The sequence below is a fragment of the Urocitellus parryii genome, chromosome 9 (assembly GCF_045843805.1).
Source record: "Urocitellus parryii isolate mUroPar1 chromosome 9, mUroPar1.hap1, whole genome shotgun sequence".
Classification (NCBI taxonomy): domain Eukaryota; kingdom Metazoa; phylum Chordata; class Mammalia; order Rodentia; family Sciuridae; genus Urocitellus; species Urocitellus parryii.
In genome coordinates, this window is record NC_135539.1 from 76,656,463 (window position 1) to 76,682,080 (window position 25,618).

The following is a 25,618-nucleotide window of genomic DNA, read 5'->3' on the forward strand; positions in this document are numbered from 1 at the left end:
AGCCCAGAGACCTTAGAAGGAAAGAAAATACATTCACACATGGTATTGAATTCTAATAAAAATACAAGCTAGTTTCTTGGTTTAATTTCTCCCTCTAGGAAGATGAACATCTTACAACATATTTAATGATGTGACTTCACCCTCTCTTCTTTTTTTTTTTTTTTTTTGAAGACAGATATGACCAGTGGCATCCAATCTTCATTTCATAAAATGAGTAAGATCCTACATTTGTAGAAGGAATGCATGTGATAAAAATAGTCATTGTCCCGGGAACAAGAAAAATAAAGTTCTTTTCACAAGGCTTTCGCTATTACTTTTCTGCATGACCTCAGGCCATTCACAGAATTCCCAAGTCTGAATTCTCTTGTTGATAAAATTACATGGATTGGATTCAATGATGACGATTTTTTTTTCTTTTTTTTTTCCACCACAACATTTCTTGGTTCCACTGTGATCTTAAGCTTATCTGCTGAGGACTAGCCCACTAGAAGCTGGAGGTTCTTAAAACAGGTGAGAAGGCTACAACTTGGTGGAGTTCACCATTTAACTGGAGAGAAGAGAGAGGGCAGGGTCAGTCATGGGCAGTGCAAAACAGAGATAGGGCAGGGTCAGTCAAGGGCAGTCAGGTACTGGCCACATAGCAGGGAGAGAGACGCACCTGAGACCAGGTGGGGACTGCAGGGTGGGGATGGCAGGGAGGGCTGGCAGTGAGAGGATCATGGGAGAATCAGGTATGAGGTGAAAAACCCATGGCTTCCGGTCAGAGGAAAATGATGTGCTTCATTGAAGCCCCATGGTCCCTTTACTGCCATCCCATTGATCTCGGTATGGAGTGCCTGTTTCATTATAAATCACTGAAATTCAGTAACTTATCTCTGCAAGATGGAGCTACTAATAAAAGCCTTTGAACAGCTGTGAGGGGTGGGCCAGGGAAGGGGACCGCAGCACAAGAGGCTGACTGTGTTGCAGGTAAGGCCTCCTTGTGCTCAGTTACACAATCACCGCAGAAGACAGACCAGCAACGTGCACATCCGTGAACTTGGTGCTGGGAGGAGGTGGGAGACCTTGAAGGGCAATAAGTCTATTTTAAATGTGTGCTCACATGTCAGCTACTTCTTTCAAATGCAGGTTATTTGGTCAACAATAGAAGGTCGACTTCTAATGTGCTAAAGAAGATTCTAGAAGACAAAAAAGTAGTCCAGGCTAGGAAAGTGGACTTTGAGTTTGGGTGGGGGCTGGTTATCAGCCAGGTACTTATCTTCCAGTGTTGGGTTTCCATGACTCCTAAGTTGACTGTGGGCTCCCCCAGCCTTGGTCTCCCTCTCCCTCCTCACCAGCACATAACTGGACACTCCTGAAAGTTTTTTACTTTGTCTTGCTCATCCTCAGGCCTCTGTCTAAGGTGTCACTCCTCTCCATGTTTGTCCTCTGTCCCTGACTTTCCTTTGACTTTTCCCAGTCCAGAGAGGTCATTGTCAAGTTCCTTCTGAAGAGTGGATTCTCCTGGATGATTTTATGAACTTCTTATGGTCATTTTTCTTGTCTTTTTTTCCTGTCTCATTCAGAAATAGCATTTTTTTTTGAAAAAAAAAGAAAGATAAAATTCAGTTTCCTTATCTCATTCTTAGTATTTTTTTCCCAAATGATAATCGAATAATTGTTACAAAGAGAGGACTTTCCTAGAGCCAGAAATTTCAAAAAAAAAGTATTTTAAAAACCAGACTTTATCTTTTGGAAACATAAAATTTTACAAGATAGATAGTTTAAAGAAGCAAGTCTTGGTAAACTCTGTGTAGCAAATATCTTTGAATGATTCCCTTGAAAGAGGGTCAACTTTCTCTGACTATGGGTAAGTCATCTTTATTTTGGGTGCTTTGTGTAGCAGAAAATTCTAGCTGACCTATATTTTCTCTATCAAACTCAATTTTTAACTGAGAAAGATTTTTCATTATTGAAGAACTTAAGATCGTGTCTTTGAAGTGCAGAAGTCAATTAAGAAAGGGAAGTTCCAAAATTGTTTTCAATAATGACTATCTTTAGGATAAATATGTAGCCTTCTGAGTGGCTTTTGAAGAAAATAATATATGTATACATCATTGTAAATTAGGAGAAAAGAAAGGGATAAAGGAGAAAGAGAGGGAAAGAGATGAAGGAAGTTAAATGTCAAAGTTTGCCAGTAGAAATACGATGATCTTTTAAGCAAAAAAAAAAAAAAATATTTCAGCTTTAATCTATCTTTGAAATGCTTTTTAAATCTGGTAATATAGCATTATATTTTGGTTTAGAAAACAGGGATTTTATTTTAATCCTCAGCCAAATTATTTATTGAACGATCTCAGAGTTGTTGATAAGAACAACTACAATTTCAGATTGGGACCTAGAGGATGATTTCAAGTCATTTGAGGCCCTTTAGGCAACATCCTTGAATACAAGGTAGAAACAGACCTCTGCACTGAAACACCTTTTGGAAATCTAGAGAGACTTTGAGGGGTGAAGGTGAAATGGGGTAACATTCTCTTCTCTTTGGAGCATTCTGGCAACAGATACATGTACCTGAATATTGAATTCACACTCACAAACAGATGAACTCCTGTGGGTAGACAAGTCCTCCCACCAAGAGTCTGGCCTTCCACAGCTCAACACCGGACCCCACAGGTCAGGAGCCACGTGGCCAACACAACCCATGCACTGTGGAAATGCAGTTCATGGAAACATTTACGACCTCGCCTGATACTTGCTTCAGTGAAGAGGGAAAGGACTAGCAGATGGGATTTTGAGCCAACAGTTTATTTAGAAACATATGAAATAAGTAATAATGGGAACTAATTGGTGAACACGTGCTGGTGGGTAGAGTGCAGACATTAATAAGAAAATTCTGGTGGGGGTCCATGCAGTCCAGAGACCATGAAAGCCAGATGAAGGAAAAGAAACTGGGTATGGCCTTTAAAGATTAGCCAGGATTTGGGTGAATTGAGGGAAGAAGAAAACAAGAAAAACAGGTTGAGCAGTCCTGAGGACTGGGGAGCTGGGTCCAGGGTTCACTGGGTGTCAGCTGGAGACAAGGGTGCTTAACAGAGACACCATTGTGAAGGGCTCGGTGACTCAACCAAGGAATTTGGAACTTTTATATGAGGATGGGAAAACTCTCAGAAAACATTCTCTCAAATTTAGTGGGGGGTGGTGGTGACTATTTTCTAATTACTTGGCAACTCTTGTTCATTTGTAATCTGGAGAAATCTGATGGAAGCTGCTTAAAAGAAAACTAATCTGATCCTGCATGAAGAATGTGAGTGAGGAGAGAAGGCAGACGTGTTGAGACTGATTGGCAGACCAGACGTGGGCCCAGGAGTTCTGAGCAACCGTGCAACTGGCAGGCAAGGACCAGGGGGGAGCAATTAGGAAGAGGAGACTTTAGGACAGAGAGGGTAAATAGCTGCAAGAGATAAAGGAGACACTGAGTCTCAGACTCAGGAATAACTTATTTTGAATGGAAAGGGATCAGAAAGAATCGTCCAGTAACATTTTTAATTTTCTTCTGTAATTTAGCCCAGTAGTGCCCAATAAAAATATCATGTGAACCACGTGTGGAATTTTACATTTTTTCTAGTCGCCATTTGTCATGGCTCAATATGACTTAGCCCCACAAAAACTCATGATGAGGCTTGGTCCCCATTGTAATGGTGCTGAGAGACAGCAGAGTCTTTGAGAGGTACTTTGAGTTATGAGAGTGCATCCCTCCTTATTTAAAAAGATGAGTGTTGTTCCTGCAAGAGTGGTAGGTACTGCAAGGGTGGGTTGTTATGCAAGAAGGGTGGCTTCTTCAGCTAGATCTCTTGCCTCCTCTACATCATGCAATCTCTTCTGCACACACCACTTGCCCTTCCACTTTTCCACCATGTATGCAGCAGCATGAGGCTTTCATCATAAGTTGAGCAAGTACCCATGCCATACTCAGACTTCCAGAAATACTAGCTAAATAAACCTCTTTTCTTTATCAAGTATCCAGCTTCAGGTATTTTGTTATAGCAATAGAAAATAATTTATGACACCATTTTTAAAAATTAAAAGAAATAGAAGTCTTTTTGTTTTAATGACATTTTTAACCCTATAGATAAATATCATTTTAACAAGTAGTCAATATAAACAATTATTAATGAGATACTTTAAATTCCTTTTTCTTATAGTAGGTCGTTGAAACCTGACATGCATTTTATACTTATTGCCTATCTCATTTCCTCCAGACAGATTTCAAGAGATCAATAACCCCATATAGTGATGACAACTATATTGGAAATTGCACCTTTACACTTGATATCTATTGTGTCAGAAAGAGCTAATATCACCTAACTAGCATCCTCTTACATTAGCTATCTCAAGGATAAAATTATTTAAGTGATGCTTGTTTGTATGTATGTGTGTGTGTGTATAAGACTCATGGGTAAGCCTGTATGCATGCATTGTGAATGTGATATACCTTTATGTGGGTATGTGTGTGGGGAGGGAGTATGAGCTCATATATATTTGCACAAACACTTCCCCTTTGTACTCTTGATTCATGAGAAGCCCTGAGAACAAGAGTTCTCCTAAAGCCTCTCCATAGCAGTCTTTCCGAGAATGCTACCCTATCATCTGCCAAATGTATTGCTGTTCTTTGCTTGTCAGAATCTTTTACTTATTTATTTATTTTGAGAAAAGAAGCATACATGAAAATTCTCATTTCACCATGTATTTTTAAAATATTTTTTTTAGGTTGTAGATGGACACAATAGCTTTATTTTTATGTAGTGCTAAGGATCGAACCCAGTGCCTTACACTTGGGAGGCAAGTGCTTCACCATTGAGCTACAGCCCCAACCTCACCATGTTTTTATTGGTGCATTATCACTGTACATAATAGTGAGATTTGTTGTTATAGATCCTTCCATGCACACAATAGAACAATATGATTAGGCCAGTGTCATTAAAGTGCCCATCTCTCCACTCAGTCAAATCATAAAGTGAAGTCCTGTATTCCAAATAAAGCCTGTAGACTGTAACTTGCAAATGATTTGGATAGCCCAATATCAAAAATAAAAACAGAACTACATCAATCGTGACTTTGAGTGTTCAGGCAAAGCACGTACCCTGGACCCTCCACATCCCCTGACAATACTCAGCATCTCTGTGTGTTTCCATTCCTGGCCTGCCTCAGCAAGCATTTCTGCCATTTCTGCCCTAGGTATTCAGAATTTATGCCCATATAAAAGCCAAACTAAAAGAACACCTGGGCCACAGCACTTGGGTGCTCTGGTTGACTGACTTCATTGAATTACTTTCTGCCTTTGAACCATCAGCCTGGATTATCATTTCCACTCTTAGGATGTTGTTAGTGGTATTTAATACACTCTATCCTAGAGCCAAGGGAGAGATTTTTTTACTTTTGTCTTGATTCTAGAATAGCTGTGCTTCTTCAGAGTAAATAATCAGGAAATTGAGAATCATTTCCTCTTCTATTTACATCTTGCCAAGTCAGCCAGAGAGCTGACAGCCCAATTTTTTTTAACACTTCTATGTAATGCATTTTATAGGATATTAACGCAATTGTTTTCTGTTAAGTTCACCCTTTTCCAGACCTCATCTTTTTGAGACTGACTTTTCTCTATGAATATCCTTAGATATTTATATGTTGTGATGGTAATTTTATTTAAAGAATCTACCATCTTTCTATCTATCTATCATCTATCTCCCACATTCCCCCTTTTCTTTACCTATCCACATTTCCCTAGGGGAAGTACATCTCTCCTTCCCCAGTTATAGCTGGCACAGGTACCTTCCCTTTCTTAACTAACCTGGCTCTGAGCCACAGTTGGTGGGTCCAGAGTTGGGCACTAGATTTGGGCTGCACTTGTGAGTCTTTTTTCCACCATTTCTTTGGACTTGGGACTCAGACCAATAGCTCACCTAGAGAGGAAGTGAAATAGTAACACTATAATTATATTAAAAATTAACAGAGAGGTAATAGTAACAGTAGCACAAGAATCGTTGTGCAATGTCTACAATAAAATGTGGCACGTCTAGTAAAACAAAGCATTTCTAATAACAAGGAAACAATGATGTCAATAGTTAACACTAGAAGAGTAACACAAGCATAGTGGTGTTCACACCCAAGTGTCCTCAGGAGCATCACTTTGCATCAGTTAAAGAAACCATGCTAGAGAAAGAAGGTACCCAGGATCACTGATTGGATAAGAGTTGGAAAGAGGACCAAGTTTTGTCAGTTGGGGAGGTTCAGCTCGGTCTCTGCCTTTGTTGAAGGTGGGCTGTTCCATTTTGTTTTGGACTCTACGAGACATCCACTCTCTCTTCCAGTGCAGGTCTTCTTAATAATGTCAATGTTGGAAGGAGATGTCTCTGTCACTTAAAACTAATGGGTGATAGCTAGAACAGTATTGTGAAAAACAACTTAGAAAATATAGTGGGAAAAATAGATTTGCAAATGTAATTGTTTTGTAAAGTTTATTGAGAGCTCAGCAAGATAAGACCCCACATCTGTTATTGTTTTTCAACCAGTATGTGCTAAGGATGAATCATACCAACTGCAGAATTTGGTGGATGCAGTCAGTTCTGAAATATTAAGAATAGTGAATAAATGAGATGCACATTGTGACAGATTTATTGCCAGGGAGAAATCCCACTTCCAAGAACCATAGTTTATCTGGAACTATCTTGGCCTTCTTTTGATATGAATTATAGTCTAAGACCAGTACACAAGAAAAAATTGTGTGAATTGGTTCTTAGAAAGGCACAATATTGGAAAGACTTATGAGCAGTACCCAGTGACTCCGGTGTGGCCTGTTGTCCCTTGAACATTTGAGCAGACTTTATACTTTTACATACATTGAACACCAGATCAAACAAATGGCTTTTATCTAGAAGATAATTGTTATGGTTTAGATCTTAAATGTCTCCCAAACCCAATGTGTTGAAGCCTTAGTCTCCCACTGATGACACTATTGGAGATGGTGGATCCTAAGATAATGGAGAAGGTAGGGCCTACCTGGAGGAAATAGTCAGTGTGGGTGTTCCTTGAGGTTATACTGGAACCCTGGCTTCTTCCTCTCTCAATTTTTGCTTTCTGGCTGCCATAAGTTGAACTTTGTTCTACCACGCACTCTGCCCCACGATATTCTGCCTCACCTTTGGCCCAAACACAATGACCCAAGTGATCATGGACTGACATCATGAGCCAAAATAAATAAGCTAATTTTCTCAGGTATTTTGCCACAGCAATGAAAGCTAATGCAATAGACATCTTTAGACATTAAAAATAATAATCATAGAGAAATTCTACAACATGAGGAATAGGAAAACTGAAATAGATGGAATAGCTTACAGATGTATATACATATATACTAAAAATGCTTCATGCTCATATTTATTCAGGACAAAAACTCACTGAATGGAATAATAAAGGTAATTTGCTAGAATGTCTAAACTGCATAAAATCATTCTCTGTCTCCTTCTCTTTCTCTCAGAAACTCGAACTTACATAAGTTGAATGACCGCATCACACAATTCCATTATACCATTTTACTATAACATATTTACCACTGCATTTAATAATATTAAAACTTACATTCATTTTTCCATGTTTTCTTGGTATGATATCTTACTATGTCCATAGACAGGCCATTAGTAAAATGTAGAAGTGAGCTTCCTGTCACAGTTTGGTGAAGTGTTCCCAATAGTCCTTTGTGGCATTGCGGCATCCACCAAGAGAAAAGGCCAAAGATGATAAAACAGTAAATGACTATTGGTTAGAAAAGGAAATACTTGAACTTCCAGAATAAAAATAGCTATAAAACTGTACTTCATTCTTATGAATTCTGTGATGTACTTGAGTTCTAATTTCCAATTATATTCCCAAAGGCTTCTCTTTTATATATTTAATAAAATAAAAGATTTCTAAAGGAAATTTTCTGTATTCTTTCTCACCAGGTTTGTCTTTAATGAATAAGATACTTTTGTGATATCAGAGCTTCACAATATAGCAATCATTTCTGAGCAAAAACTTCAAAAGGGTAGCCAGAGGCATTGTTTTTGTTTGCCTAATGGCAGATTTTTCACACTATCCAAATTGACCAGCTATCTGACTAATACTTTGACTACTTTCTGTTTTGGTGTCAATGGATGATATATTGTAAAACATTGGTAATATCTGGAGGTTAATTTTGTTTATGATTTTTTTTAACCACATCTGATTCTAGCCTCATGATGAAGAAGAATAGATTTCATGACTTTGCTACTATAGTCCAAGAAATATATTTTTCTTTAAATGTTCCTTTTATTATACTACTGTACTCAGAATTACCTTTTTCCCAGTAGAACTACTGAAACAGTTAAAAACAATTACAGGAGAATAATAGTTATAGGGTTAGCATCTAGAATGGTCTTACTTCTCTCTTCACATTTTAGTAATTTGTTTTTTTTCTGAGTCAAAATAAATGTTCTCTATATTTTCTAGCTCAAGAATAGCAGATATTCTTACAAATATTTGGCCTTTAATAATTGGTTTTAAATAACTTTTTTAAATATTAGGGATTAAACCTTTTATGTTATATTTTGAGACAGGGTTTAGCTAAGTTTTGAAGGCTGGCCTCCAACTTGTGATCCTCCACACATTATATGCTTTATAAAATTTTCCTAAGTTTTGCAATAAATACTAGTTATACACTGTGAATTTCAAAAATATGTATTGAACATTCACCAGATATTGAATCTTCTCTTGGAACCAGAACTCTCAAGTTCATAGTCCGGCACATATTTCCTATGTATGTCCAGAAAAAAATACATTTTAATAGTTGCATACTTTTCTAGAAAATATATTTTCTACTAGATATAAGCTTTGTGAGTTCAAACCCACTTTAGACTTAACCCAGTTTTTATCATTCAATAGATATTAACTAGTACTTTAGGAATAAATGAATGATTTTTTAATCTGAGCTCTTTTTTCTTACTATGCATCCTAGAAGACCTAACCAACTATGGAATTGGAGTTGTACATAGAATATACTTTGGAATTAAGCCCCTTCAAATTTCTTTCATTGTGAATCCTGTCTTTTTAAAAAAAATTTAGTTGTCAATCGATTTTTTTACTTTATTTATTTATTAATATGTAGTGCTGAGGATGGAACTCAGGGACTCACACATGCCAGGCAAGCGCTGTATCACTGAGCCACAACCCCAGCCCCCTGTTTTATTCTTAGTGTATTTTTTGTTCTCCTAAAATTCAGATGGAAATGTGATAGTATAAGATACAAATGATTATAGCCCACTTAATTATTAGAAATTAAATTCTATTTAGGTATCAAGATCTAGGTGAATAAAAAATAATAGAGACACTTATAAATTATTCCAGTATTAATTGAGAAGTGATGATACATTGTGTCAATGTGCACTTTTTAAATTTGTAGACTTTAGATATTGTTTGGAGCAGCTGTCTGTTATGTGTTGGCTCCTCTACTTGTGGGAAGTAATTGACAGTCTCAAAAATTATGAAAAACTACTTGTGGGGTTTTTCCCAAAATATTTGATTATATATATACCGTATTATTTAAAATAATTTTTCACTACATTTCAGTTTAAGTAGCTGTATAGTTTTATAATTCATTAAGTTCTCTCTAATTTAGTTCTTCTTGCTTTCTCAAAACCTTGGAGGAAAGACAGGAATTAGTGCTGCATTTGCAAGAGGTTGAGAGAAATGAAAGGCTTTGTGGGGAGTGAGTCAATCAGACTCAACCCCAGTCTCCTCATCTGTATGCTCAGACACTCTTCAGAGAGCAGCCTCCCAAATCAGCAGGTGACCCATGTATTCAGAGAAAGAAAGGCAAAGACAACCAGGTCAGAGTCTGTATTCACATAACTGCAATTTTTGCCTTAGCTTCATTTTGAGTCCTGGAAAATGGCTGGAAAGATAGAACTGTATTCTTGGAACCATAAAGTATTCTCCATCTGGGACGTTAGAGATCATGACTCAGAATACCCAGGATGGTTGTCTTAACTGACAGACCAGATACTAGTGCATGGCAAGCTACAGAGGGCACTCACAACAAATCTCTAAAAAGGACTCAGATGAAGTTGCAATCTCTAGTCAAAATGTATAGTTCCAGAGGAATAATTGGTTGCTAACAGGACCACATTCCTAAAGGACTACAGTAAAACCTTTAACTGCAGGTTGATGAATCTCAGTTTCATCCATGAAAAACTATAAAATGCCAACATAAAAGTTAGGATGATTGAGTGCCAAAAGGCAAAATGTTTTCTATAATGGAATATCTTGCATAACTAATTAAAAGCTTGGAGGTTTGTACATAAATATGCAATGCAAAGAAGGGATTTCATCTCTATAGAATTTGCTTTGATGCTCAAATAAAATCACACACCTTCCCATTCTCTGTAGCTCATATACATCCTACCTCATGGATGCTTAGTAAATATTTTCTTTCTAATGGAAGGTTTATGTTAAAATTTACATTTTAAAATGCATCATCATGGACTGGAAGGGATGATGTGTCATACACTCAGTGCCAAGTGCAGCCTGTGGTGCATTTTAACACCCAATGTGGGCCTATTGACTAAATGGCATGCAGAAACCAGAGGATGTTGAGAGAGAAGAGTCATTTCTCTTTGGTTAAACGATGAAGGAAAAAACTTTCCTAGGAGCTCATTAGTGAATGACATTTTAAATATATTCAACAAATTATCTGCTGTTAAAGGAATTTCCTCATAGTTTAGATTCTGTCACCAACACTCTGTGTAAATTCAGTGAAGGACTTTAACCTCTTTGCACCTGAATGTTACCATGTGGAATATTAGCATCACTTATCTGTGGTTTGAAGCTGCTCTGAATGATCTAGAACATTCTACCAGCAGGAACTTGAATCCAGTCACCATGTTGCTACCATTTTATTAACAGGTGTCTGCTCTTGTTCATTTACACTGTTTATCCACTCCTGGCCTGGAACCTCTGGTTTGGGAGCAGGGAATTCAGTTTTAGCTAAGGGGGTATTACCTGTTGGTGTTTAAGTATATTTTACCATGTTTCACCCCTGAGCCTTGGGATGGATAGGAAAAGGCATGATCTGATAACAAGGTCACTTTTCATTAAGGGCATGATGATCATTCTGAGTATTCTTCCCCTGAATTTTATGAAAACATGGGCTATAAGTGAAAATTCAAGACTGATTTTATGAAACAAAATAAAGACTCTATGAAACACTGGATCATAGCAATTTTGATTTGTTACCCTTAAACATAATTATACTACAAATGGGGAAGCCTTATTCCCCCCAACTATTTTTCCAATAATCAACATTCATTTAGGTTTTGCCAGATGTCTAATGTTTTTCAGAGAAACAATATTAACCAAATGGAGAAGACCCTTTGTGATCACAAATGTGATATCACTTAAGACTTTTAGAAAATATCTGGAGTATGAAATTCCTATGTGAGCATCTAAGAGCCTATAGAATCTGGGCCATTATTACTAAGGTTCATGAAAGGATCCTGAGGCCTAATAGCACCAACACTTCACATTAATGTGTATCTTCATTCCTCACATCAACTCTCTTATTGACGTGTTTTTTGAAGACACTGGATGCTCCATAATTAAAAATTAAATAGTATACCTTCTACCTCTGCTCTGTGATTGTGAATGTATTCGCACCTTGATGGAAAGGATAAAAAATACCATGAACTAATACTAGCTCTTGGGAGCTAAAAGTGGTCCACATCTTTAGTGTGGGTAAATGGAAGGAAGTTCTTGGACAAGGTTGTTCAAATGATGGCTTTCAAAGGATATGAGTCATGGGCTTGATCTGCTCACTGTCCAGAAATCATTCAAACGTGACCATAGGTCAGCAGAAAAGGTGAATAATTCTTAAAATGATCTAACCCAGCATTTGAAAATGCAAACAAAATATTTTTCTACTCTTGCACAAAACACATCGAGTCTGCACCTGGAATGCTATGTGTATGGTTTACTTCTACTCCTGATCAAAAAGTTGGGTAGTTGAGTAATGGCAACATGGAAATGACAGAGACCATGTCATGATTGGGTGCAAGGGATGTCTCCTGCACAAGCACTGACTGAAAATTTAGCCCTGTTTTGTCTGGAAGAACATGATGTCCGAGGTGAAGAAAGGATCAAAGTTCATAAATTCTCAAAAGACATTGCTAACAGGATCATGGACCAGTTAGCCAAATCCCAGAATATTTGAACTGTAAGGTATCTTTGAAGTTTGAACAGGGTAGTTTTAGAATAGATGAAAGAAAGTACTTTTATGCAGTAGAAAAAAAAAATCATGGAAGTGTTCAGAAATACAGAGTGAAAATACTATGTAAGCATTTTCAGGGACAGAAGAGATTCATACAAGGTTTATGTGGGGGAAAGTTGGCATGTGTGCAAACCCCTTTAAGAGAATTGAATGTAATCATGTTTGTAGTGACATTCTCTTAGTTTCTTATTTCTTTTTCTTCTTATTCTTCCTTTTTTGTTGTTGCTGTTGTTCTTGTTTTTGTTGGTGTTATATAGTTGTATATGTGGTACTAGTGATTAAACCCAGGGTGCTCTACCACTGAGGTAAATCTCCAGCTATTTTTATTTATTTATTTATTTTGAGACAGAGTCTTGTTAATTTGCTGAGGCTGGCCTTGAACTTGCCAGCTTCTGGACACAGACTCTGGAGTCGCTGGGATTATATGTATACACCACCATGCCTGACAAGTCTCATTTTCTAAATCACAATATATATGGGAAAAAATGGCTAAAATCTTCATAATCACTAATGAGTTTTCATGTATTGTATTAAGGTAAAATCCTAACATGTGTCCATTAGTGTCCCCAAACTGGGATTTTTAAAATCCCTCTTTGTAAAAGAGCAGTGATCTCCAGCTGGTACCAGTGGAATCTGTTAAGAGACCTGGTGTCCATTGTCTTATGAAGTCCACTCACAACTCCTTGGACAGTGACATCATCAAACTTCCTCCTTAGCTTTAGCTGTAAGCAGGATAAATAAAATCCGTATTTCTGCTGTTTTCTCACAGGAGGAGGGTGACAAATGAAACCCATGTTTCCACTTCAATTTCCTTTTATATTGACTTCCAATTGTATCTAAATAATGACTTCTTAACAATCATCCTTTTCACACGTGGGTTCTGCCTCTTGATTTAGATTATTTTCACAGAAATATCTTTCCTTCCTTCCCTACCATCTGTTTGGATTGAACAATTGTTCATCCAGAATCTACTGAGAGCTCCACACACCTCTGCTTGCACATGCATGGTTTGGATCAGTTTTACTAAGAACCTAAGAACCAGGAAGACCACTAGGCTGACTTAGGGGACTGGCCACCTGCTCAGGAAGAAGCCTGTGCTGAGGCCCTGAACTGGGTTGTTTAGTGCTTTGTCACTGACTTGAAATTCTGAGCCTGTTTTGTACAGAGGGTTTTGAATTTTAATTTCGCACTGGATTCTGCAGATTATGAAGAAGGTCTGGAGAAATATACTTTAGTCCCCCTTTACAATGAAGAAAGCTCAGAATCTGGGTGTAATTCTTCAGCCAGGATTCGGCTAGGGAATGACCAAACACATTGTCAAATTCTGAACATCTGAATCTAAAACTTCTTCCATGTTGACCACTTTCCATGACCCTAAGAAAATAGCCCTTGAAGCCAGCATTACCGCCATGGGAAAAGTCTCCCTACGAAGGGCAGGTCTTTCTGCAGGTGCAGGGGAAGCATGGCCACTTTGTGCATTTCAGTTACAGACTCATTTCCTCTCATTGACCTTTGACTGGCCTTCGCCCTGGAGGCAGGAGTTGGTGGCTGAGTGGCAGTGGCTGGGGTGGGACAGTGAGGGACAAACAATGCTCACATACACTTTCAAATTCAGATGTCCAACTCCTATGAAATGAGTCATTGGGGCAAAGATGCCCACAAACTCTCTGCAAATGAGTGTTCTCTATTTACTGATTATTTCCTCTTCACTGGGGCCCTTTCCTATCATTGCTCAGCCCCTGCTTCTGTCCCCCAGGCTGCCTGGGTGACTCAAGGCATGACCTCTCCATGATATCATTGCCTAGGCAGCCACAGCTACCGCCCTGCCATGGAGAGCTGAATAATGATACCATTTTCCTCACGAGCTGGATGGACTTTTTGCAAAGCAAAATCAAATGTCCATAGCTCTAGTGCCTTTTTGGTTTTGTTTTGTTTTGTGGATAAAATTCCTTCTTTCCCCCAGTGGACTCTTTGTTCTCTAGATCTTACAGGGAGGTATTAGATAGGCTTGGCTCTGGGATGACCAAAGGCAAGAGTGACCTGATGCCCATTGATAAAATAGGAGGACGTGCCCAAGACCACTGTATTCTTAGCATCTGATCGTCCAAGTGTCCATCTGTGTGGCATCCTTCATCTTCCAATAGCGTCCGCCTATGTGAAAGCAGAATGTGATGCTTTATTCTTCTTTTCTAATGATTTTGTAAGCCAATAGCAAGCTGTGGGGCCAGAAGAAAAGACACGGGTGATTGGTACAACCAAGTGGTCTTTACAGGTTAGTATTCTGGAAGAACACACTCATCTTCCTTTGCCCAAGAAGGAGGATGACACCTCTTGAAAACTGCTTTGCTGCATCATCTAGCTTGCATCATGGCTCATGCATGAGCTTTTCAGAGCTCTTATCTAAAATCATCTTTATTGCTGGGCTCCATCTTTGTTCCACGCTGGGATACAGAAGGAAGCAGAGAAGGAGGACTCCTCTAGGCAGCACCAGGAATAGGACGTGAACTTGGTTTCATGTTGTACTGTCACTGTCTTGACATCACTAAGAATTTCCTGACATGGGGTCTCACAGATTATAATGCCAGTCTGTGCATGTGCCACTATGTTGATACTGTTTGTCACTGAATTCCCCAAATTTCTCACACCGATCATATGGAATCACTTTATTCTCTAATTAAAATTTGAATATGTGGGTTTCTGTACATGCACATGTGTATGTGTCTATCTTTAAAGAGGTACAAATAGATTAGAGAAAAGAACCTGTACAAGTGTATAATGAATTCAGGTGACAAAATAATAGAAAAGCTCCTGAATCAATTTTACATCCATTGAGAGGCAATGCTGTTGCATCTGTCCCAGTGTAATTCAATATCCATCACCTTCATTTAGGACATGATGTTCTTGGGTGACTTCTCAGTTTACTCAATTAGCACCTGATACAATGAGTGACACCCATTCTTGAGATGCTCTATATCGAAATTGGAAGGGCTTTGCCAATACTATTAATATCACATTTCTGAGCTCTACTACCAGCAAATGGAAGGCTCACTCTTTTATAAGTTGTAAAATTTGGTAAATTTACTTAAAAGTGGAAAAACAAATAGGCAGGAGAACAAATGGTCCTCCTGGCTGTATATTTTGGGGCGTCAACCAGCATGAATCCATGAAAAGGAATTTGGAAATTGACTTCTTCTCTGCTTTGCCAGCCTTTTATGACAGTGGTCAGTAAACTTCTTGTGTAAAGGGACAGATAGTAAATATTTTAGGTTCTGTGAACAGTGATTTCTCTGTTGCAGTTGCTCAACTCTGGCCATTATAGGAAAGCAGCCACGGATGCTACATAAACCAGTAACTATAGCCAATAAAAAGAAAAAAGAAAAAAATCTACATGTGAACAGATGTGGCCCACTGGCCAGGGTTCATGGACCCCTGGCCCACATCTATCCTTTGTATCTACTTGGTCTTCATCCGTAGTGGACAGGGTGGAGGAGGAGAGAAGGACTGATTCTTTTCAATTTCTGCCCTGTCAGAGAAGAACCTCCTAGAAGCCCATCACAGAAGTAAAGGGCTAATAAAGCTTAAAGTGCTACCTCCCTCAGCATCTATCTGGGTGGGTAGTGGGAGGGAGAAGGGTTACAAAGGACAGAAGAAGGAGATGCCTCTGGGTCGACCAAGGCAATGAGCAAAGCACTACACTTGCAGTCCCAGTGAGGAGGGCTTGTGGCCTCTCTACAGCTGTTTTCCCACCAAGGTTTGGTCAGCTATCACCCTAGGAAATGGACAGTGCTAACACATACGGGTTTTTCTGAAAAGCATATTAAATGCACCAGATGCAGAGGGACACAATGAAAAGATCAACTTTCTTTTCCTCTGGCAATGTCCCTCTACTGATGTTGTCATTCCCAGGGGGAGAAATTCAGGCAGGTCCCGTAACATCTTGTCTCACCTTCAGGTCAATATGCATACTTCCAACTATCTTCCAATTCAGAATTTGTGCTTTTTCCACGTTGAGGCTGGCCTCAGGCTGGGGAGTCCTGAAGGAGGTGTTGGTGGTGGCCCAGCTTCTCCTTATGTCTGCAGGTTTAGGTGTCACAAGGAGAACGTGGCAGGAGGGATGAGCACTGCCCTCCAGGCCAGCCCAGTTCTCTAAGGTCACTGCTGTTCCAAGAGTGACTCATATCCAACTCTGATTCTGTCTCAAGCAATTGTGGCATCTTGGAAGGCCTCCTCCAGCATCTAACTGTGTTCCCCAGCCTGCGCAGGCCCATCCATCTGCCGCTCCTCATGTCCCTTTCAGCTTCCTCCTTTCTACCTACTGCTATGCAAAGTGCCTCTCTCTGTGGGGACCTCTCCTGCTAGTGAGGCCTCTGGAATAGATTCCTTCTCAATTGAGGGAGCTCCACTCCCATACAGGAGGCCCACCTAGAGCCTCTGGAAGGCACCTGTGGTCCTGATAGTCATAAAAGGCCACCCTGTTCTCAATGTAGCATCTCTCCCTTTGGACAAATCAAGTCAGAACCCACCTTTACCCTTTTGCAGGAATGAGTCAAATACTGCTTATTGTCTTCCTTACATTCCAGGGGACATAGCTGGAGACCTTAAATTGCTCTTAAACTATGTTCTTGAAGGTTCCCTTACTTAGTTATCAGAAAGAAGAGGAACAAATTCTTCTAAATGCCATGGCCAGAGGGACTCTTCTGGCCCTCATTGTTGACCTTGTCACTTTCCTGTATGTGACACAGCAGTCAGCAATGTGCTAGCACTGCCATCAGTGTTCATCTGTTCACCTGTCTGCATGTCCCAGGTAGCTCTCCAGCAGTCACTCTCAGCCTGCAGAGGCTCCTGGTACCTGTGTCATGTTGGTGGTGGTGGAGGCTCCAAGCCACTTTGAAACTCTTAGGACAGCAAGAGCAGCACATCCAGCAGCTGCTGCCACCTGCACAGAGCCATGTTGCTCATGAAGAAGTGGGGTCTGAAAGGGGACCAGCGGCCTGCCGGGGTTCGCAGAGGTCAGAAGTGGTATCTTGTGTTTCAACCTGGGGATTCCAGTTCTGGTGTCTGGGATCTTAACAAGTGCATTTTGTTGTCCTTTGAACGATTCCTGCTTCTCCATTCTTTTTTTTTCACAAATGTGGGTGCAGGGTGAAGCTGTGGTGGTCACCATATGACTCCCAAATGAAACACTGCTGACGTGCCCCATATCAGCCCTGGACTACCTGACTTTGTTAGAGGAAACAAATAAATAAACCCTTTATTTGTTTAAGCCATCATATTGATTTTTTACATTCCTGGGTCAAAACATTCTAGCTGATGCAACAAACTCATGCAACATGGTGTCTTTTCTATTCACAGATATACCTCAGCTGTGTTTCCATAGGAATGCCAAAGCATATGTACATTGCTTATCAGGTCCTCATAGGATTTTGTCACATGAGCATCCATAAATTACTAAGAAGATCTGTTAGGTATAAATATTCAGGATATTTCCAAATCTTTGCCCAAACCAACAAAGCTCTGTGGACACCCTCTGTTTAGTCAAGTGTCCTAGCAAATGGTACAAATTGAGATTCTGGTTGATTTCAGCAGAAAAAAAAATTGTTGAAAAGATTTTCTGTAATTCATAGACTCAGTAGAACAGATAAAGTATATATTTAGAAAATGAGATAAAGTAAAGGACCAGCCTGCAGAAGCACAGTTAAAATTATGCTTGGCATCAGCTGGAGGAGGACTCGCTGCTCCTGCCTGGATGCCGCAGTCTTTGTTGGCACCCCTGGTCCTGGGGCCTGGGGATCGGTATTGTGTTTCCGGTTTTCACCCACCGCCAAACACACACATTCCCACTGCCTCTGCTTCTTAGTATAACCAGTGTTAGGTTAAACCTCCTTTCAATAGTATAATTGAGTTGAGACTTGGTCACTGTCCCTTGCACTGGGCATGGGAATGGGGCTCTGATACCTCCAGCTCTGAGTCCTGTGACTCTCTGGCTCTGTTTCTATGGCTCTGCTCTCTTCAAGGCTTAAATATGAGGAGAGGGCTCCTCAAAATGAGGAAGGAAGTTCAGATGTTGTACAGGCAGAGAAGGAAATATGACAAAAGTCTCCTGCACAGATCTTCCTGCACTTGTACAAGGGTAGAACTTCACATGGTGGGTATTTGTGTCAAAGATTAATACGCATTTTAAAGTCTGATGACATTCCCAAAGTTCTCTTACAAAAGGTTACAATAACATGGTTTTTATCAACAATGCATACAAATTCTGAATTCTCCATACTTTCAGAACATGGGACAGTTTTGAAACAGTGTTCCAAAGTAAAAAATTTGATGAGGAAGCATCAAAGCCCTACAAGACTTTCTTAGCTAAAATAGCTTCTGCTTTCTCTGTGTTTTTATATACTTTACAGATATGGTTGCTCTTAAAATGATAAAGTTTTCAAAACTAGGTACTGCTGTTATTAACGAATTTAAGTCTGTCAGAAAATTCTAAGTTTATCTCATAGTATTAGATATACATTGATAAAAATCAAAATACATTATTGTATCTGTCATATAGATAGACCCATAACCACATAATTTAAATATGCATATATGTATGTAGTTTTATATGCATAAAGAATAGCAAACTAATTTAAGAAGCTTATTTTCCCCTATGATGAAATCACTTTCCAGTTAACATTAAAAATGTATTAATAGATGACATGGCTAATACACTTTAAAAAAGAGCAAATGAGCTCAGCAAGATATTTATGCTAAGCAAGCTCTGATTACACATTGAAATACATCATGCTGTACTTTCTCTGTACTTCCTAAGGTGTCACATTATACATTAAATCAACACTTCTTAAAGGTGTGGTGTTAAAAATAGTATTAAAACAATAACAACCAAGACCCATGGTATAATGAGCTCAAGGAAGCTTTGGTTAAGCAAAATTAAACAGCTTTTCTTGCTTCGAGCCTCTATATGTCCCAGTATGCAGTATGCAAATAGTCATTTAAATCTTTAAATAGATAAAATAATCAGGAATTATTCCCAATTGATGAAGAAGATTCCTTTTATTTTGAGACTACAACTATTTTTGGACTGTGCATTAAAATTGCTAGTGTTAGAATAATTTATACCCAACTGTCATCTGATATATAACCCCCTTGAGGACACCAGCAATATTGCTTTGCTATGCAGAAACCCTGAGCAGGGGATTCTTACTATTAACTACATCAAGTGACCTGCTGAATGTAAACAGTCTCCATTTGCCTGAGTGCTGAAAAAGCAAATGAATCAACTTGACTTAATCGGAATCCAGACAATGGACATTCTTCAATACCTTTGTTTCAAGTTTTAACTTGTTCTGACTTGCTCAAGACATCTAGAAACAACTTAGCATTTGCATATTTATTAATAATTTGAAAGCCTCATTCAATTGAGTAGTTATTACTTAAATCTCATTTGAGCATCTTGTATTTCAGGTTCATTCTCTTGTTATGAAATATTGCCATTTCTCAAGGATTTGAGTAGCTCTCTGCTCTCTCCTCTGTGGGGTTTAGAATGAGAGTGTGGACACGGATGACTAAGTTTTTTTTACACTTTCTATTTGTGCAAGTCATTAGTTGGTATCTTTACCTTGTATCTCTGCTGGTGTTCGGATTGTACTTTCTGTCGTGATCACAGGTCAGACGCTCACCTTAGGAATCCAAACTTCTTCCCCACTGAGGTGCCCTATCCACAGTGCTCTGAATACCTCCACCCTGTGGCTTGGCTCCCCCTGGGGCCCACATGGGGTTTCTAGTGCTCAAGAATGCCCCCTTTTAGTGCTTGATGGACAAATAAGTAAATGATGAGGCTGTTGAAAGCTCTAATTAATAGATCTAGGTTTTTCTTTGGCAAAGTTAATGTGTCTAAAATACAATTCTAAAATTCAAATTAGGAGCTACAGATGATTTCTCTAGTTCAGTATTTCTTAAATTCAGGAAATATACAGATGCCTTATAAAGCAAAATAAAGCTGTCATGGACTTTCAGTGTTGATTTAAACAACTTATAGTATTAATAATAATACCATATAATATTTATTATAATTGTAATGCATAATATATGAGAACTTTAAATGGAATGTAAAAGGTATTTATAAATTCAATGAAACAAAACATTTTGAATAAACATAAAAAAATAAACCCAACAAAACTCAAATCAATGTATCTTAATATGGTATATTAGGTTTGCTATTAAGAAAAGTCCTCTGAATTCAGCATGACTGTCCTGCAGTTGTAGTATGATGTTTCAATTTTCCTACTACCTTTCTGTGTCCAAGCTCCTGCAACACCTTAGTGCCTCAGTTGCCACAGCATTGTCATGTTATTTTGATTTTGCTTAGTGGAAAAAACATTTATGCACTAACTGTACTTTTGCCATTTCAACATTAGGCTACAACAATTCAATTAGTGTCATTTGATACTAACTTGATTAGAAGGATACACAAAATCTTATGCTCAAAAACCCAAAAGCAATATAGTCAGTCATCGACATCCATAAAATAAAGTCATACCTGCCGCAGTCTGGCTGGGCACAATTCAGGAGCCACTTGTCAAAAGAAACTAACTTTATTTTTAGAACTACACATGCCAAACAAAACAGCTCCTCAGGAAAAAATCCTCAGAGCCCAACTGCCACCACCGCCTTCCCTCAAGCCTCTCACCCCAACACCAGCCTCTCCACCTCCCACAATCCTCCTGTTCTTGAGGCAGATTGGCTGGGTCGCGTGGGCAGAGCCAAAGAAGTCCCCCAATGAGCAGCTCCGTTGTCTGAAAGGGCAGGGAAACAGCCCAATGAGCATCACCGCAGAGGAGCCAATCAGCTAGATGTTGCTGGGGCGGCTGTGAGCCAATCATCAGCCGGCAGCTGGAAGTTTGCTGGCAGCTGGAAGTTTGCTGGGGCCCCTTTGGCTGTGGCTCTCAACAGCATTACATTTTTTTATAATTAAAACAATTTACTGAGAACATGTATTATTTTGAAATTATAAGAACGTCAAAGGTCTTTGAATCCTTCCCAAGCTCATATCTCTCGATATAAATTTTATAATGTAAAATCACTAACTCAAGCAAAAGAACAATTCAGTTTATCAGAGTCCAGTATTCCAAGGCCATAATAATTAACTAAGGCATCTTTCTGGGTGTTTCAATACATACATAACATATGTTTCACTATGAATGTTTGTTTTTCATTACCAACATCAGAAACAAGACAATAAATTCTATCATTAAAATTGGAAAACAGAGCTGGGGTTACATCTTAGTTGGTAGAGTGCTTGCTTCAAATGCATAAGGTCCTGGGTTCAAACCCCAAATCACACACACACACACACACACACACACACACACACACACACACACACATACAAAGGAAAACAAACCAAATATTTAAAATTAAAAACAAAACATAGTAGAGAAAAGGAACAGTGAAGTGGTAAAAATGTCAGGCTCCAGGGAATACATCTTCATTCATAGAATTTGATTGTAACCATGCTTATAGCTATATAAGACATAAAACATCAATATATGTTTATCATGTCTGTCAACAAGTAATGGTGACACAGCCTTTTGATATTGATTTCACAGCAGTTTCTACTAAAGGTATATTTAAACAGAAGCCTTCTAAACAGCAGTTTTGGTTTCTCATCTTTAAAAATGAGACAGCATATCAGTTTAGTCCCTAAAATTTTGAAATCTTACCATTTCTCAAATACCTAAGCTGCTTTCTGCTCTCTCTTTTGTGGGATTTTGAATGGAGAAGAAGAAGATATATATACGATTATTTGGCATCATTACATTTTTATCTATGCTAAGTAATTAAATGGGATCTTTTATGTGAAGCCTTGTGGTCGGGAACCACAGAATGCCAGGTTGCCTCCTGCCCATCAAGAGCATCCATACTTCCATCACCCCTGAGCTCCTTTGCCCCTTATCAGTCCCCATGCAGTGTTGGCTTATCCCATGTGCCTTCTTTTGTTCTGTAAACTTGAGGCTGAATGAGAAAATCCTCTCCAAGAGACTCTACCATAATTACAAAGACCAGAGAGATTTCAAACTCGGGTACTCCAGGTATGGCTTCCACCCTGAAGAGTGAGTCCCTGAGAACATCAGTTCATTTCTCCAAGAGGCTAGCTCTCCTTCATCCCTTAGGGATGATTCGGATTGTTGTTGTTAATGTGTGTCAGAACTTGGAAAAGGGTGAAGCAGAAGAGAATATAGATAAATATCAAGTCTGTTCCTCCTGCATCCTTCCAATGCTCACCACAGTGCACAAAGAAATGGATGAAACACCCAAAATGACTCCTCCACAAACTTCACTAGACTACCAAGTAGGTTTGAAGCTAGAATTGTAGCTTACTAGGGGGCCTAAAAATGTTCAGAATCCGCAGTCAAATTCACCCTCGGAATTAATGAGAAACTTCCCTGCCAATGTCCGAAATAGGAGAATTAAGCCTGACACTGAAACTGCAAGATAAACTCAACATTTAAAATAAAAAAATACTAGATTGGAAGGAAAGAATAGTGGAGGGAATATGAAAATTAGACTTCATTGAATATATCTTGTTTTATAGATTTGATGGAACTATGCACATTTTTATATAAGACAAAACAAAATGTTTTTTTTTAAAGTAATCCCAAATACTAAAAAAGAAAATTAATGACCCTAACTATTTATCAAGGTGATAGTGAACTCACAGGTAAAGTGCCATTTGAGTAACTTCAACACAATCCCTTTACAACAGTAATGGGCTATGTACTTGGATATCATTAATACAAAGAAATTTTAAACTCTTTTCATTAAGACATTACTGATGATATTGTTGCTACTATTTTAAAACTAATATGTAATAATAGATAAAATCAATAATTATATTAATGTCCATAGAAAACAGAACCTTAGCACAAGAAGAAAACAGTAACAGAATATTTTTAAAGTTAAAGAGAAACTATAAGAATAAATTTAAATGATACTTATTTGCTTTAGTCACATTTTTTGTTACTATGACAAGAACAATTAGTGGGAGGAAAAGTTTATTTGGGGGCTCACGATTTTCAGAGGTCTTAGTCATAAGATAGCCAGCTCCATTGCTCTGGGACCAAGTGATGGAGAACATCATGGGTGAAGAGTGTGGAGGAGGAAAGCAGCTCAGGACATGGCTTCCAAGCAGCAGAGAGAGGCTAAACTTAGCTCACAAAATATACACTCCAAAGGCACACCCCCAATGACCTACCTTCTCCAGCTATACCCTACCTCTCTAGAGTTACCACCCAGTTAATCTAAACCATATCAGAGGATTAACACACCGATGGAGTTAAATCTATCATAACCCAATCATTTTACCTCTAAACTTTCTTTTATTGTCTGGCACATGAGCTTTGGGTGGACACCTCAAATTTAAACCATAACATTGTCAGTATAAAACATACTTCTCAGTTCTGTTTGCTGAAAAAGTCTAGAAATAACATTCTTTCCAGAAACAATGAGCTCCCCATAGCACCCAAACTGTGAACTCTAAATATCATTTCCTATTCTATGTAGCCAGTGCCTCTAGGAGGACACACTGACTTTGCCTCTGAGGAGGAATTGACCATAGACCAACCTCTCATTCCAGAAAATGAGTTTCCTATACTATCAGTTATGACCCAAAGATTTGGAAGTCACTTAAAATGATTCCAACCAGCCACATGAATACAACATAAGCATTAAAATCATCATCATCATCATCATAACTGTTTGAAACACACCAGATTGCTTAAATCTATTAGATAATAATGATTATAAAGTTAAAATAGAACAGGAAAAAAAAGAGAAACAGGTTCACTTAAGTTTTCTGAATAAACTATTATTCTAAGATTAGGAAATATAGAGCATAAATAGGTGTTTATTCCATTTTACCCGTATGAACTGCATTTTTTTATAGAAGAAATCTGGTGATAAAAGAAGAAATCAAAACTAGAGTACCTTAATATTTGAAATCTCTAATGACACTATGATTAAATTAGTAGTCATCGATGCTACAAAAGCCATCAGGTGAGAAGCATATTGGCAGAGAACTTGTTAATTATGTACTAAAGCCCTTGTGGCTCTATAAAAATGGTTGTAGTGTGAGGTGCAAAGTCCTTCCACAGGCTGTTCCAATGTCCCAAACTCTGAATCTGATTAAACCTTTATTGCAGCGTTATTCAACAGAAATTTATGTGAACTGGAAAAGAATCTTAAATTTTCTAGTAACAATAGTAAAAAGATAAACAGAAATAAGTGAAGATAATTGTAAATATATTTATTTAACCTAATGTATCCAAATATAATTTTGCAATTTTATCAATATAAAAATACTGATATAACAGTTCACATTTTTTTTTCATACTACATCTTTGAAATCCTATGAGTAGTTCATATATCTTACAGTATATCTTATTTTGGTTGCCAAATTTTCATTGGAAAAAAATCTAAATTTAGGTTTTGTAAAATATACATTTAAAAAAGTAGATTCATACACCACAGCTGTTCTAATCATACTTGAAAGTCTTCCAATAACTGAATAGAGTATCAGTTTTTAAATTTACATTAATTTAAATTAATCTAAATTAAAAATTCATTTCTTTAGTCACAGAAGCCAAGTTTCAAGCATTCAATAGCTACACACATTAGTGGTAAATATTTTGGACCACATGGATGTAGATCTGTTTACCAGTTCACAGAAACACATGAGGGATGAAGAGAGGGCAGGAAGATATTATGGATGTGTAATCATTAAAATTGGAGAGCTCTATAGAATACAGAATCCGGTTTATTTCAAATTAGAACAGAAAAAGAAAAAAATGAAAAAGAGATGATCTATACGTTAAAGAGATTTAGGAGAGAGACTTGTCAACCAAATGCAATATTTGGAATATGCTGGATTCTGATTTTAACAAACCAACCAAATACACACACACACACACACACACACACACACCACACACACACACACACACACACACACACATGCACACATACTCAAGTATCTGCATATATATGCTTACAGTCCCACAAGTTAATCCTCTTCAAATTCGTATATTTAATAGATGGAGTTATCATTGATAATTTCCTAGGTGTGATAATGGAATTGTGGTTATATATTAAAAGGAGAAGGTGTATGTTGTAGAGACAGACTGAATTATTTACAAACCAAATGCTATCAATTTAGTCAAGCATAATAATGTTATGTGATTATATTTTTAAAGAATTGACTATGCTTAACATGAAATAATATAAACTTTTAGATTGTTGGGGTGAGGAGGA